This window comes from Cavia porcellus, unplaced genomic scaffold (assembly GCF_034190915.1).
Source record: "Cavia porcellus strain 051 isolate PalLab524CR breed Dunkin Hartley unplaced genomic scaffold, mCavPor4.1 scaffold_26, whole genome shotgun sequence".
NCBI classification, from domain to species: domain Eukaryota; kingdom Metazoa; phylum Chordata; class Mammalia; order Rodentia; family Caviidae; genus Cavia; species Cavia porcellus.
Genome location: NW_026947509.1, coordinates 7,563,512 through 7,579,360, shown reverse-complemented (window position 1 = coordinate 7,579,360; position 15,849 = coordinate 7,563,512). Strand labels below are relative to the sequence as shown.

Below are 15,849 nucleotides of genomic sequence, written 5' to 3'. Positions count from 1 at the left end.
TTTATGCAACTTTTTCTTTTCCCAATGTGTATACATGCTTGACAGATACTGTATACATATGAAGTTGTGAAAAATCAATGTGAAAGATGCAGGCATGAGCGTGACAGAGGCCTGTGCCTGGCGTGGCACACTACCTACCATGTGAGTCTGTGGCCAGAGGTGTAGTGAAGAGGCACAGCTTCACTATACTTCTTCCTAAAGGCCCAGATTAAAAGCACAGTTTTCAAAGTGACTATTTCCTTATAATGGCCCTAATTGTGGGGTTTCACTTGATATTATAGTTAAACAAATAATTCTGGGAAAATTAAGTAAAAAATAAAAGAAAACATATTATGCTACAATCCATACCTTTAATCAGAGCATAAAATCCTGACCATAGCAGCGAGATGGAAAGGAACTCTACAAGCACCAATTGTCCTCTGCTTGGTTGTTCTGTCCACTGAGACCACTCCTTGACAGGATGGACACTGGACTTCTGGTCTGGGAGACCTAGGTGAGTTCTGAATTCTTCACTTCCTATCATTTTGCTTCATCTGTCTGAATCTTCACCTTAAATCAGGCTAACTTTGCATCCACAGTAGAATTACCATATAAAGTTATAAAAGTGTTTGTTTTATAGCATTTCACAAAATATGAAGAGTATATTAAATGACCAATATTTCTGAGGGAATCTAAGTCTAAGATGTGGGACTTAGATGATTTTAAATTGTTTACACAATGGACTGCATGGCCCTGTAATATGATATCTAACACTTTGGATTTCAGGAGTGGCTTAGCAAAAGGGTTCAGTCACAAGAGGGCTAGGGTAAAGCTACCTGAAGGCCTAACTGATCTTCGGAGATTTTGTTCATGAGTCCCACTGTTGATTTATTCTACTACATAAGAATTTAAACCTGAGAAATAGACATTCAATAGAATTTATTTATTAATTTCTTAAAAAAATACATCCATTGTATGTGAACATAGATAAAATAGTTTGATGAAAACCAACTCTATTTTTCCAAAATAATAAAATGATTCCAAAGAAATAAAATGATCAATGATGACTCTCATTATTTTACACTGTTAAAAAAGCTCAAGAATATTTGACCAGAAGAAGACAGCTGGACTCCATTTGGACAGCATGTGGCCTCAAGAAAACTCTAGGGAGACCCACTATCGTGGGCAGAGGGAGGCAGGGAGTATTTCAGGAAGTAGGCATTGTGGTAAGATTTGCTGCTCCAACCTCAATGCCAAGAAAGAGCCTGGAGATATAAAGCCCATCTCAGAGAGATTCTGAGATCCAGAACCAAGAGCATGGACATAGGGAGAGAGACATGTGCATAAACTTGGAGTGTGTTTTTGAGGTGAAATGAACAGAGTTTGGTAAATGGATGTGAGCTGTGGAGATCTAGAATGATTCATATTTTCCACATGACTTGGGTGGATAAGGATGGTTCATTACATGAGAATGAGAACATCAGTTTTCATAGTTCATCTGAATTCAGCCCACATTTCAGGAATGGATCCAGACCCCGAACTGGGTATAGTTCCTTGGAGATGAAGCCCAGGCAGGTACTTCATTCAAGAGATTTATGGTGACAGTGGTCCCAGGAGGGGAGGGTTAGGGAAGCAAGGATAGGGAAGGGCAGAAAGCTGAGAAAGTCTGTGGATTCAGGATCAGCTTTAAGGCCCAAGCTGCACCACAGAACATGCCCCACTTCGAATTAGGGAGCCAGGATTTGCACCCCCATGTCAGCTCAGTTGGCTAAAGTCTGGACAGTAGTACATCTCCTGGGTTACGCACATCCTAGTTAACTGGTGGCAATTAGGCAGGAACGAAGGTGACTATCAGCCACCATCCACTTCATGGAGACAGTAATGTCCACCCCTTGGCTACCATTAGGTTCAACGCTGAAAGTCCTATGAGAAAAATACAAAAGAACAAAAGAAAATATTAACAAGTAAATTTAACATAAACTTTACATGACAAGGGAGCCCTGAGAAATGAAAACCCACAGATGCAGAGAAAACTGTATTGACCTTAGGTTTGATGAAGAGCAAGTGCACGGAAACACAACTGGGCAAAAACAAGAAGCAGTCGGTGGGCGACCCCTGGAGGGAGCCCAGCCACGTCTGTTTGTCTAGACTCTCCTTGGCCCATCTAAGCAGCACCCCTTCCCTTTGGATACAGAGTAGGCATCTGGTAGAAGAGTCTTCTCAAGAGAGAAGGTTGAACAAACACTTCTGCTCCCCAGATTTGCTGAATTTCCTTCAGCTTGACATAGTCTGTATAGCAAAGGTACATATTTTAGGGTAGCATCCTCTGCACCCCTTCCCAATCCACTGAGTATCTGGGCTATGTAAGTATCTAAAGTTGCTACAAAGGCCACGCATAGCCCAGAGAAGTTCCCTGCAGGCTTCTCACTAACCTTGCTGGACAGTGACTTCTTATTTCTCAAAACAAGCAAGCAGCATGACAGGGGTTCACCAAGGAATGGAGATGTGAGTTTCTTCCCTGCTGAGATACCAGGGAGCTTCACAGCAGAGCAACACAGCAGAAGGGAGGGTGGCATCAGAAGGACAAGACCTGGCCCTCGGCTCTCTGAGGGGCCACATCTCTCCAGGTCATTCTCCCGCGGAGGATCCACAGCCCCTCGGGTGAATGTGCGCGATGTCTTCCTGGTGTAACCCAGAGGTCCTGCTAGATCTGAGACTGTGCACCCGATCTTACTGTGTACAGGTAAGACTGAGCACGTCAGTAAGTAATCAAAATAAATCTAAGATGAGTGAAATGCTTAATCAGATTCCAGGGGGAAGAGATGTGCACTGAAAATCACCAAGAATAATCTACCCCGTACCCACAGCCGTCTTCTGCCTCCTCCACTCCCCACTAGGGTCCCTCCCGAGCCTCAGCTCCTACTCCTCATCCTGAGCTTCCCCTCCATGTAGCCTCCAGGCCTGGAGCCTCTCAGCCTCGCAGTATGCCTGCACTTCTGTGGTCCAACTTGTTTCCATTGGTTTCCCCCATTTATATCCTCACACACATATCACCAGACTCAGTACACGACAAGCCTTCTCCTTGCAAGGTGGGGGAGGGTGCATAGCTAACCGTCATCATCCCTCACAAAGCTGTCCAGCCTCAGACAGCCTTTAAGCAGGCCTGGGAGGAGCAGGGGGTAAATCCTGGGAGGAGGCCAGGATGTTGAAGGGGTTGATTCAGCGAATTTTGTGAATTGACTGAAGGAACAAGGGGTGGTGAACTTGGAGAAAAGAGCCTTATGAGAGCCCAGCAATCACTTCATAAGTGCTGGGATGATGGAGTAAATAATCATGGCAGTGTAAGGAGGAAAGCCCATTTGGCCATCTATGTAGAAGATGCAAGTTCTGGTCTTGACTGTTTCACTTATTTGTGGTGGAATTGTGTATAAATCCTAAATATCTCTTATATTTACAATACCTATTATTTGCATTCATCTTGAGAAACTTGTTCATTTACATATCACATCTTCATCATTTTTTTAACTGAAATAAATGAGCAAGGTATTTCCTTCAGAGTTTTAAATATTAAGGATACCTGGATTATTTTATAAAGTGCAAATCTTGGTTTAAATGTGAAGCTCAAAAGACTGCTCAATGAGTATTTTCTGAAAATTCTGCACTACTTTTTATATATTTTGCTTAGTTTTCATATGGCAGACAAAGACTTATTTTATGAAACTAAAAGGCAGAATTAAGACCCATCAGTGAACCCCACAGGAGAAGTGTTTTTGTTACAAAAGCCCAAGAGACAGCAGGAGACAGAGCAGCCCAGGAGAGGACATGACGGCCAAGTAGGGAAGAGTGTGGGCCAGCTGAAGTAGATTTGATAGGTCACTGTATTGGATAGAGGCCAGCCTGGGTGTCCACAAGTCTATCCCAACACTAAGATGGTCATCACCTCCTGGGTACCAGGTCGGAGCTGAGTGATCTCCTAGCAGTAGAGATGGATGGACACGGACTTCTTCCCAGTGACCTGCTCTACATCATGACTTCATCATCACGCAGAGCAAAGCTGAGCAGGGCTGCACAGAAACCCAAACCATACCCCAGGCCATTGTGGCACCCCGACCTGATGGGGCCCAACATTCACATAGCTCCATACAACCACTGTTACAAACTCCCTGTCCTCTACCAACCACTGAAGCAGGACTTTTGAAAAAGACAGATTGTTTTCAAGCAGCCAATCAAGTGTAGAGATGGAAGAGCAAGTCTCAAACTTAGCTCCACAAGGGAACAAGGTCGAGGGTGTTATGGGATTTAGAAGCAGGCAAGCAGAGGTGGGGAGAGCTGCGTGCAGGTGAAGAGTTGGGAGGCCACCTGTAGTCTGCGTGCACTTGATCAGACTTCTAGGCACACAGTGCAACACGAGTTCAGGAAACAGTGTGATCTTTGGGCTTCCGACATGAAAATGTCACCCATGCAGCCCCAGGTGAGGAGTTGGTGGTTCACTGATTTGAGCTATTTCCAACTCCCTAAAAAAACAACAATCGTCTATTACTGACTCCTTCACCCATTCTTTAGAAGTGTTATTTATCACCAAGCTCAGAGGAGTGTACTGCTTAGCTACGTGACCTATAAACTTGTAACAAAAGTAAATAACCGAAAGCAAGCGAAGGTAGAGAGCTTCCTCAGGTTTTCCCTGGCCCCCTTTTCACTTTCCAATCCAGGTTCTGAGTGGTCCTTGAAGACCACCCTGAGGATTGTATTACTTTCTCACCTCAAGGTGCTGGTGATACGTCAGTACAGATTTTTAGAGATTTTCTAGAATTTTTGTGATTGCAATGAACACTTTTTCTAGGATTCACCTTTATACACGTGCACAAAATTTCCTATAAAATTTCATATTGCTTTCATTGACTTCCTCCTGGGGAACTTCAGTCTGTAGCACTGTAGTGTGCTGCTGTATCTAGAACTATCTGACTGAGGGTGCTACTTGGGAGTTGAGCGCTGTGTCTACCACACTGCAGGCTGCAAAGGAACCAGGGATCCACAGCCATGCTCCAGACACTCTACCACACAGAGTCAAGCATCCGGGACCCACTGGAAATTGGGTCCTCAGTGGACCACTGTTTCTGGACGAAGACGAATGACCTCTTATCAGCTTCAGGGGTAATTGTGTCCTCTGGTGGGGTGCATTACTCTAGGAAGTGAGACTCTACACGTTTTCTTTCCAGAATATTGAGAAGTAGCTAATCTTGTGGAAAGACTGGTCCCCTTAGACCAGCATGATTTTCAGAGCCTGAGTTCACTTTTCACTCTCTGCTTGGGCGGTTCCAGAATGCTGAGTCTCGGGGAAGTGTCAGCGTGTCAGAGGGGCTCGTAGACAGGACAAGCGGGTGACTCTGATTAAAATCAGACGTTTTCAAAGTCATTTTCCAGCTGAGGCCACGTGCCTGCCTTTCACCTCCCCTCATCAGTGCTGAGGCCCAGCTTGCAAAAGATCCTATTTCTTTGATTTTATTTTGTGGTTTCAAAGGTAGGAAAGAATTCCACCCAGTTTGAAATTACAGCTACCTATAGGTAAAGAATGTTATTACTGTGTGTGCCTTGGTGCACTGGAGCCAAGGATAATATTAGGAATCTGCCTAGACATGAAAGTGTCTGAACCAATTCTGGCCATTGTGTCTGTGCTAGGCCTCCCAAGGGAGCAGCCTCAGCCTCCAGGAGGCCTTGGGGTGGTGTCCCAAGGGAAGGCGTCAGCAGCCTATGGGCAGCACTGTCCCCGGGCTGGCTCTGAATCTGAGATGGGGTAGAAACCGAGCTCTGTGAACGTCCTGGGACAACTAGTGCTACTCATTCTTTGTCCATGAAACTCCCAGGAGGAGAAAATCTTGGGGGAGCCAGGTGGCTAACAACAGAAGAGGACAACAGCATTCCCCAGTCACCTGTGAATTCATGAATCTCAAGGTTACGGTTCTACATGCCTGGTTTGTAGAAGTCCACAGTTGATCGAGATCAGTTTGCGATCCAGTTTTGGATGAAGAAATCAATTTAGTGAGTCCCAACCACACTGTATTAGAAAAACCTAATCTCACATTTAATAGATTAGGAAAAGCAAAACAACCCAGAATACAAGTACTAAGAGTAGAAATGGAATATTCAACAAAACTTCTACTTCAATTTTCTTTATGTTTATATTTCTGTGTGTTTGTAATGTAAAACTTTATTTTAGGGTGACCTGTTCATCAAAGAACATGACAGCTGCAGCTGTGGTTTAAGTGATCCTGAACGGGTCTTAGAAGAGCACTTTGTGTGTGTGTGTGTGTGTGTGTGTGTGTGTGTGTGTGTGTGTGTGTGTTTCTCTTTCTCTGTTTCTCTCTGTGTGTGTTTCTCTCTCTCTCTCTCTCTCTCTCTCTCTCTCTCTCTCTCTCGTTTCTCTATCTCTCTCTGTCTGTCTGTCTTTCTCTCTGTCACTGTCTCTGTTTCTCTGTCTCTGTCTCTATCCTATCTATCTTGCACCTCTTCCCAGAATAAAGAGGAGAAGAGAGTCTCTCTCTCATTGTTCAGTCGTAGTAGTTCTAAGGAATTTACTCCTAAACTGAGTAAGTTCCAACAATCGCCCGTTCCCAGCTCCTCCGGCCCCTGGGATAATGCAGTCTGGTGCTCCCGCCAGGGTGTACCTGCCCCAATGACTCCCACCCTGCTCCTTCCTTTCCCCTTCCTTCTTGTTTCCTTTCTCTGCAGGAAGACTGGAATGAACAGTTCAGAGTCAGGAAGGGTTAGTGGCCAAGGCAAACTGTGCTTGGGAGGTGAAACTGTAGCAAATAAGCAATTAAGGTGGGTCCAATATCCCTGCACACCTTCCACAAACACCGCCACACCAGGGCAGGTCCTCATCACCTCACACCTTGATTATTACCACAGCTCCCGCTCCCTCTTCACAGGGCTCCTTCCTGCTCACCTCAGCCAAATTGCTGCTTTGAATTGATTGTGGTCATCATGTAATTTTCCTGCTCAGAATCGCTTGGGCCCCCATCAGCTGCAGGCCGACTCTAAACTCTAGCAGCAGTCTGGACTCCCTGCCATCCTCCCTTCCACCTGCCCAGTTTATCTCTGGAGCCTTCTGGACCTGAAGCCCACTCCCTCACCCCAGCCTCCAGATATTCTACCCAAAACTCCTGACCTCTCTTTTCCTCTCATCTCTTAGATTTCTCTTCCACTGCAGCACATTGTACTTTTATATCTGTGGCGTTTAAAAACATCCCCTTATAATCTCATTGGTAGTGTTTTTCTTTTGCCTTTTTGTAGCATTTTGTCTGACCTCTAGTTTCCAAATCACAAGCTAATCAAAAATGAAATCTTGTGCTATCACCTTTTTCTTGTAAATCATGGTGCCAGCTAACATTTCTGTAATAAGACAACAGCTAACACTGGGCATCACCAAAACCTGTTAAAAACATATTCTTTAATTTCCAAATATGTATTATTTTGTAGATGATGAATCAGAGGAAAGGGAAATTCAGAAGAAGAGCCAGGAGAAAAGGCATTTTAGAAAAACAGCCTGAAGCTTACCCTCTGCGTCATGGTCTTAGAGCTTATAGAATTGTATTTCTTACAAATAATAATACTTACAGAATAATGTTTTGTTATATTTTCAAAGTAACAAACTCCTTTAAGATAAAAACTACAGGACTTCTTTTTTGGAAAATCATGTCTCATATACTATCTGCTCACAATTCATGGCATGGAGTTTTGAGCTTGATCTAGAAACCCACAGCATCCGTGGACCCATAGTGGGAATTCTCATAGCCGACATGTGATAAGACAGTCACATAAAACTTATGGCAGTGTCCTCCAAAACTGACTTCCATCGCACAAGCATGTGTAAACCTCACCACCCTAGAAGTGGAAGACGAAACAGTAAATGGGAGACCTGAGTGTGCAAATGAGGAGGTAGACGGGGTGTGCTCGCACATCTTATCTATGAGTGTATGCCCACAAGTCCTCTTTCGTCCCAGCTTTGTTCATCTTACAGAAATTCTGACTCTGGTAGATTCTGAGGCGTGACCATTGCCTCTCTTTGATCAGCAGACTGGCTAAATGCAGAAAGGATATTTGAGCTACCTGAGTTTACACAGTGTGATGTCGTTCTCTGCCCCTTTACCCACTTTATTGAAAATCAGTGTGCTCTGTGAGGAAATTAGAAATACTACAGTGACAGTATTGAACCATGGCACAGTTGAAAGCAAAGAAACTGGAATTTGATGTTAAAATCCATTCATGTTAAGCAGTGACAATGGCACCTTAACAATGACTACAGATGCCTGGCTTTAACACCAGCACCTGTGGGTGATTTCTGTCGATATCTGTGGCTGCATAGGATGGCAAAGTGATTTCTGAGATTGTGTGATGGCTGCTGTGATACCTCTGTAGCCACTGAATCCGTAAACCTCAGCGGCCCCTCTGTGGAAACTCAGCCTGCAGGTCAGGTCAGCAGTCACCTGGCTTTCTCCACGTTTGCATTCTGGTTCAATACGTGGATTTAACCACGGGGAAAATGAGTATCAGCAGCAGCTTATTTATAGCTCGCTTCTGGCCTTTCAAAGTCTAAGTTTCCAGAACCCCTTACATTTTCTGCCCCATGAATTCTTAATGAGTTCCAGTTGAAAGTGCTGCAGTTCTACATTGTGGCTATTAAAAAGGGGGGGGGGGAGGGAGGGAGGGAGGAAGAAAGTGAAAGGAAGCGAAAAAAGAACTCTGAAAATGTCTCCCAGTACCGGGACGTGTAGCTGATATAACTACCCTTTTTCTGTCCATTGGCAAATGTTGGCAAATATGTCTGCGGTTGGACAGGCCTGCTATGCTTTTAAATCCTTTTAATCCTCTTTATAGTAATAGAAACGTTTGAGGCTGATCTTTGAAGACTCTGGAGCAGAGAGCACCTGTGGCCCTGTGCTTTGTGCTCACCAACACCAGTGTGAGCTTAATGCAGTCAGGCAGGCGCAGAATCCCCCGCCTGCCCTAATGAGGGCCCTCCTCCCCTCTGCCCTCTCCTTCCCTGCTTAAGCCTGCCCTGGTAAACGGCACCCTTGCCCCCTGACTCTCCCCTAATGGCTCAATGCATCTCATAAGGGCTCATAAAAATGATTTGCTGATATGTCAGAAAGTAGGAAAAGAACCCCAGTTGATTCTGGTTTGGGAAAAGCTCAAATCGCTAAGTCTATTTCCTTCAATTAGGTTGCTAGAAAAGTTGGCTCTCCAGGGTGAAGGCTAATGTTCAAGTTTGTCTCACAATAAGGTGGGATCACAAGGACATTATTCTCTTTCTTCATATCATGGAAGAGGTCACATACAGCCTCTGCACTATCACCTGGAATCTGTTCATAACGATTAGATGTTTATCTCTCTTACAACAGGGTTGGCTTTGCTCCCCACCGTTTATGTCCAGATCCCCTTGGAGGTGTTCTACTAGCAATCTCTGAATGGGGAAAAAAACCCTGCTCTACTTCAAGCCATCTCTACCTTGAAAAGTTCTTACCTATCTAAAGTGTACACCTATGAATTTATATTGACTAGGAAAACCAGTTATCATCTTTGATGGGAAACAAAATTGTATTAAAAATCTATGACAAAGAAAAATGTGAAAAGACTTTTAAAGTAACCAGTGGATACATAAGAAGCTTCTTAACTTTGGGTGTTGTCAAGTTTTTTCACTGTTTAGTTGAAAGCAAACAAGACACATGTTAGTGAGATCACCAGGGAAATCAGGCAATCAGTGGCTCAGGTCTCCTGGAAAAAGGAAGGGAAAGGCATGGTCATCTTAGGATTTTTTCAGCCTGGTTTTGATGTTGGAATTGCCACTCATCTGGTCCAGCTCAAACCTGGGTGTAAACGCCGAATGTTCTTCTTTTCATATCAAAGCAAATGGTGCCTCTACCCAGAAATGAGCCTTCATTCCCTCCACTAGGAAAAGAAAATCTCTCTGTCCTTTGAACGACTTGCATGTAATCCACCGACCCTTAACAGCTGGCCACACCTGCCACCAATCACTGCTGCTGGGCTTAGGTTGCAGAGAATTTTCCAAAGTGTATTGCTGAAACTTTTAAAATACACCTGTGATATGACAGAGCAAGTGGCGTTCCCTGAGCATTCAGCCCCGCAGGTCTATGGTGACAGCTCATCCACCAATACGAGACACCATTCAAAGAGCAACAGAGGATACGGTAAACATGGTCACACGCACCCCCAGCGCTCGAGAGTCCTGGTCTCACTCACCCCTCACCCTGCTGCCCGCTTTCTGTCTCTAAAACATTCAGTCATTTTCCAATTTGGTCTTTTAGTTAACAAAGGACAGGTGTTGTATAGATAGCAAAGTTACTCAGCAGTTCTAAAAGTTAGTCAAAATATTTCTTTTAGCTGATGATAGTCCCATATATGTTTAGCTCACATATCAGGATGGTAACATGTGGCTTTATTGTCATTCTTTGTGTCTTCTCATGACCACCTGTTCCTCAGGTGATGACGGCTAGATGAGCAACTCAGCAAATTAAAAGAAATATTTGTTTCACTAAAAGCTGTAAATTAAACTTTAGCCCACTCGATTTAACTGGTTCTGTGAACATGAATAAATTATGTAAACGTTTATCTTCAATTTCTTCATTTACAGCAGATCATGGGAGTGGGTGAAAGGTCATCTGAAGTATGCATGAAGTCTACAAATCTATTAGTTCATAACATTAACATTTGAGAAAAAAGAAGAGGATAACTAAAAACTACTCGAAATCTGAGTATAATAGAGACCACAGATATAGCATTACCTGCCTTTTCATGTACATATATGTGTTCCTATACACTTATATGTATATTTGTAACTCTATCACACTGAAAAAAATGAAGTGGTATACACTGATTTATATGATCCCATGAGACAAAAAGTGAATAAAATTAGGTGTTATGATCTATAAATAAGAATAGTAAGAACAAATACTCATCATCGTCAAATAAAAATACATGAGGACCAAATGGGAGGGTTCAAATTGCTTTGCTCTTTCTTTCTCTCTTTCTTTCTGCAGTACTTGGGGATGAGACCGAGGGCCTTCACTGAACCATATCCTCCACCCCCTTCTTTATTTTATTTTTAAATTTTGAGACAGGTCTTGCCAAGTTGCGCAGGTTGGGCTCCAATTTATAATCCTACTGACCCACCTGGAATTATAGGTGTGGTCACACACCCACAGCAAGGATAGAATCCTAAGTAAGGGACTCAAGGCTAATGAATGGCAATGGAAAATTCTACTCTGTTCCATTAAGTCAGATCTGTGAGCCGGAGGAAGGACAGTGTGCTTGGAAATTCTTGTACTCAAGCATCTGAGCGTGGAGGGGCAGCTGATGTAGGAGCACAGAAAGGTGGCAGAGCTGGGGTGAGCTGGGTCAGAAGCAGTACACAGAGGGCACTTTCCTAATACAGACTGCACACCCCACCTTGAAATTCCTTTGATACTTACTTTGATGGATTCCACCTTCCAGTTGTAAAAATAGGAATGATGCTTTTCTTAATGATGTGTAAAAAATACTACTAATATTCAAAATGCGCTGTGGAGTTAGACTTAGAGCAAAGGAAAAGAAATAATCTAAGTACTGGGAGAATATATGGTGACATTAGGAAATAAACAATAGAAAGACAAGATTTCTTTACTCCACTTTTGATCTATTCTCTATTAAGGAGAAAATCTTCAAACTGAATACATAGCCACACCTCACTGTTAAATAGAACAGGACAAGGGAAGAACTATCTCTACCAGATATTTTTCTGTCAGTATAGACTTGACAGAATACATAGATCAATCAATAGGAGATATTACTATAAACGAAACCCAGGGATACTTACGTATGTGTGTAATCCAACATAAGTGCCTTTATCAGGTGCAATGAGAAACATGGCAAATGCTGCTGCCCAGGGTCATCCAACAGGCAGGCAGGCTGGTAAAAACAACACCGCGACTCCTCATCCACAGTATTTATCTGCCACGGCTCCATGTGACTTCCCGCCCTCCTGCAAATCAAGATGACTGTGAGATGCAAACATTTTGAATTGAATTTATGTCACTAAGGCAGCTACAATAGTGCAATTAAAGACTCTCACAAAGAGCACTTCAGAACTGCTTCAGAAAGGATGGGGAATGACAGAACAAGGATGTTCAAGTGCAAGGGGACTGGAGGGAGTAATAGCCGTGTCTAATTTTTCAAACATTCCCATTGGTTTTGATCACACCACCTTCAAGAGTGGTTACATGCACAGATTAGGTGCTGGCTGTTGATTGGAGGTAAAATTAATGCACACACGTACACGCATGCCAGGGGCCAGTGCCATGAACAATTCCTCATCTGGCAAAGGCCGCAAAGGCTCCTGTGGCTGAATCCTGTGGGGCTCTGCTTACAGTAGGGGCCACACCCAGAGTGATGCCCAGGAGGTAAAGACAGCCGGTGTGTAGGAGCAAACAAGGGCTGCCCCAGAAAACCATGGCTCCCAGGGATGCCCCTCCATGAGCAAGGTGGCACGAGTACATAGGCAGTGCCAGTGTGCAGGAAAATGACAAGGGACCCAAAGGAGGTGGGCCTAGTGCTGGCTACTACAGCTGTACCCTCTCTCTGGGGAGATTCTCATGCCTGTGCACCAGGGCCCTGTTCCTTTAGTGGTTCTCACCAACCAATCTGACTCTTCTAGAAAGCAGACATCAAATCTGTGATGGCTTAGAGCTCAGAGGAATAGTTAAGGCAGATCAGGGCTGGAAAACAGCCTGAATAATAGGCGTAAGTTAAGAGAAAACAAGTTTGAAGGCAATTAATATTAACGTCCCTGTCAGCCTCAGAAAAGGAAAATCATCTCTGTAGGTTTAAGGTGCGGAAGCAGTAGACTCAGAGTGATTTACATGGAAAAGTCAAGGGCCTTGGAGTGGTCCAATTCAGTGCGAATCAAGCGTGTGCCGTGTCAGAGAACAAGGGGATCTCGCACCGAGAGGCAGGTGAGGAGCTAGGACCACCCCACTGTCATGAGCAGGCATCAGGAGAAATCACGTGGAAGGGTTCCTATTTGTCCTACAGTACTCTGGAGGGGAAAACTAACAATGAAGAGGAGAAACCAGCGGGAGGCCTTTTCTGGCTCTAATCATTAGCACGGAAGAAGTGTGTGTTACACGGGGCAGGAGCCCCACGACTAGAGTTGAGGCGGGGTCCCACTCTGCAGAATTGCGTGAGGAGATGTTTATTTGCAGTCAGGCAGGGTGGACAGAAGGCTCCCCGGCTCCCCTTTCAATGTAATTATTCTATGATGCTGTGAGTGTAGTTGGCAATTTTCAATGTAATAGCCAACAGAGAGGGAGCCATCGGATATAGGAGTAGAAATACCAAGGAGCCTGGGTAGTCACTAGTAGGTATATAAGTCTCTGAGTTATTGAAAGTGCAATACTTATTGAGCACGATGCAAAATTCCTGCTCAGCTATGAGAGCTCCAAAGGTAATGGGAAAGATGGGCTAACCCTGGACACACAAAGCTTTGCCTGTGTCCATGCAAGGAAAGCCACAGAGAAAAAGACTTGGAAGTTTTCTTATCAGGAAGAAGGGGAAACTTGGCCGAGCCAGAGGAAAGGAAGCTGAAGGATGGGAAAGGCAGAGATGGTGTGTCTCTTCACCTTTGCTCTCCTGGCTTCCTGCTCAATATTGTTTGGGATGCCTCTGATTTCTTCTCCTCTGAGTCTAATCAACGGCTGACCACATCTGCCCGATTGGAAGTATACGTCATCTGGGGTTTGGAATATAGGCAAATATGCACTTAGTTTTTCTCCAAGCCAGAAGGTTGCTCAATGTTTAAGGCTTCTGCATGTAAGGAGCCAGGAAACAGGGAACAAGGGTAACAGGACAGGGAGCCGAGCAGTAGGAAAGATCAGATCATTGTCATGCTGCTTATGCCTGGGAGCCCTTTCCCGGTGACCTCTGAAGGCAGGGGTCATCCCACCCATAACGCAGAACCTCACAAAATTTATTATGATGTCTTGATGTCTTTGTCTGAAAGCTCCTCCTTCGGAGATCTCAAAACACTTTGCCTAATTAACCAATTAAACTTTATATAAACTCCACAGGAAGTTTGCAGTAATTATCATCTCCACTTTACATACAAAGAAACTCAGAGATTAACGGAGGGACATAGTGTACAAACAGAAAGATGGAAAGGGGAGGATGCACGTTTCTTGGAAGCCAGATCAAGAGTCATGCAATAGTTTGGAGTCTGAATCAGTCTTTATTAGAATGGATGATTCTAAACACTTAAAGTACTAGCCTTGGGTGGTAGCTTAAAACTATCTGGAGAAATTTTTGAATGGATGGTTATATTATGTCTACTTGATTTGACAAATGTTTAAAACTTTCTAAAATATAAACTTCAACTACTTTGGCTTCTTAAACAAAGGGCATGTAGGCTTGGACTGATTATTCTCTCCACTCTGAGGACTTTCTTACCCTGGCTATATATTCATCTAGGTCCATGGCATTTGCAAATATCACTCTTGAAGGGCTATGACGTTTTTTATATTTAAACAAACACACACACACACATCACGTAGGACAACTTATTAGAAATAAAAGTCAACAGATGTTTCATCTTTGTGACTGTTTTCCAAAATAACCAGGAGAAAATCTTGAGATTAAATATATCATTGTCAAGATATTTCCAACTGTACTTCAGTTTCTTTTCTTATTTACAATTCAATGGAAAAATAGAAGCACAGACTATTTACACCAAACCTGTCCAGAGAGTGGGGTCTGCAGATGAGCAGTGTGTCTCTCAGGAGTGATAGCACAAGCTGGGGGCGAGCACGTGGAAAGCCTGCTGCCTGGCCCCGTGGATACAGTGCAGCTGTGGGGCAGAGCACATAGAAGAAACAGTGAGAAATATTTTCAAGCCTGGTGCAGCTAAACAATAAAATGTGGGCCAGTGGGTCCACTACTATCTTCAAGGCTAACAACAGTCACAACAGACCAATGCTTAGGAAAGTTAAAAAGTATTTTATTCTGAAAAGATGAACAAAGGTGTTTATAGCTGTGCATGCCTTTAACACCAGCCCTCTGGGAGACTGAAGGAGGAGGATCATAGATTCTAGCCGATCCTGGGCAGGTTGGCATATTACTGAGACACTTCCTCAAAAGAAAAAATAAAAAGAAGGGGCAGAGATTTAGCTCGGCAGCGTAAGTGTCTGCCTGGCAAATGCAAGGTCATGAGGTCAATCTCTGGTACCCCTCAAAAATTTCTTTTAAATAAAAAATTAAAAAGGGCTGTGAATGTAGCTCAGTACACAAGCCCTGGGTTCAATCCTTAGTACCACAAAAATTTTTTAATTAAATTCGAAAAAATATATAAAGCCTGGAATCCAATGTGTCTTTGCTCTTCCATTCTCTTCTATGTATAAACAGCTATCAAGGAAAACCCCACATGGAAAATAAATAAGTAACAGTAAGAACTTACTGATCTGCTTATGAACTGGGACAAAATCTGGAATCAAACTATGAAAATAAAACCAAATCCACAATAAAAATAAAGGACAATAAACTCCTGAGAGTTTCTTTGTACTTAGTATGCTGGAGGTTTGTTTCGCAACATGCAAAGCTCTCTCCCGTTAATTGCTGTCAGTGGCTCCTGCAGAGACAGGAAAGAATGCAAACCAAAGCAAAGAGCTTCTGAGTGCAGGACTGGGACACCCTTGGCATGAAAGAAGGGGCCAGAAGAGGAGCAATTAACTATCACCTGAAGTTTATATGGAAAAGATGCAAACAGCTGTTTTCCGTTGCTAATTAGTGGGGATTTGCTGGGGATGGATTTTGTCTTAGGGGCTGTGTACA

General features: G+C 43.6%; 1 long non-coding RNA gene across 6 annotated transcripts in view; it reads right to left on the bottom strand.

The window, feature by feature from the left end:
- Positions 1-1,036: 1,036 nt before the first annotated feature.
- LOC134473176 (uncharacterized) overlaps positions 1,037-15,849 on the bottom strand; it is a 61,049-nt gene continuing 46,236 nt past the window's right edge. For all 6 annotated transcript variants that reach the window (XR_010043277.1, XR_010043276.1, XR_010043279.1 and 3 more), the window contains 3 exons: positions 14,758-14,869; positions 11,849-12,013; positions 1,037-1,902 (listed from right to left, as the gene is read on the bottom strand). This is a non-coding gene — a long non-coding RNA (uncharacterized LOC134473176). The remainder of the gene's footprint in view (positions 1,903-11,848; positions 12,014-14,757; positions 14,870-15,849) is intronic.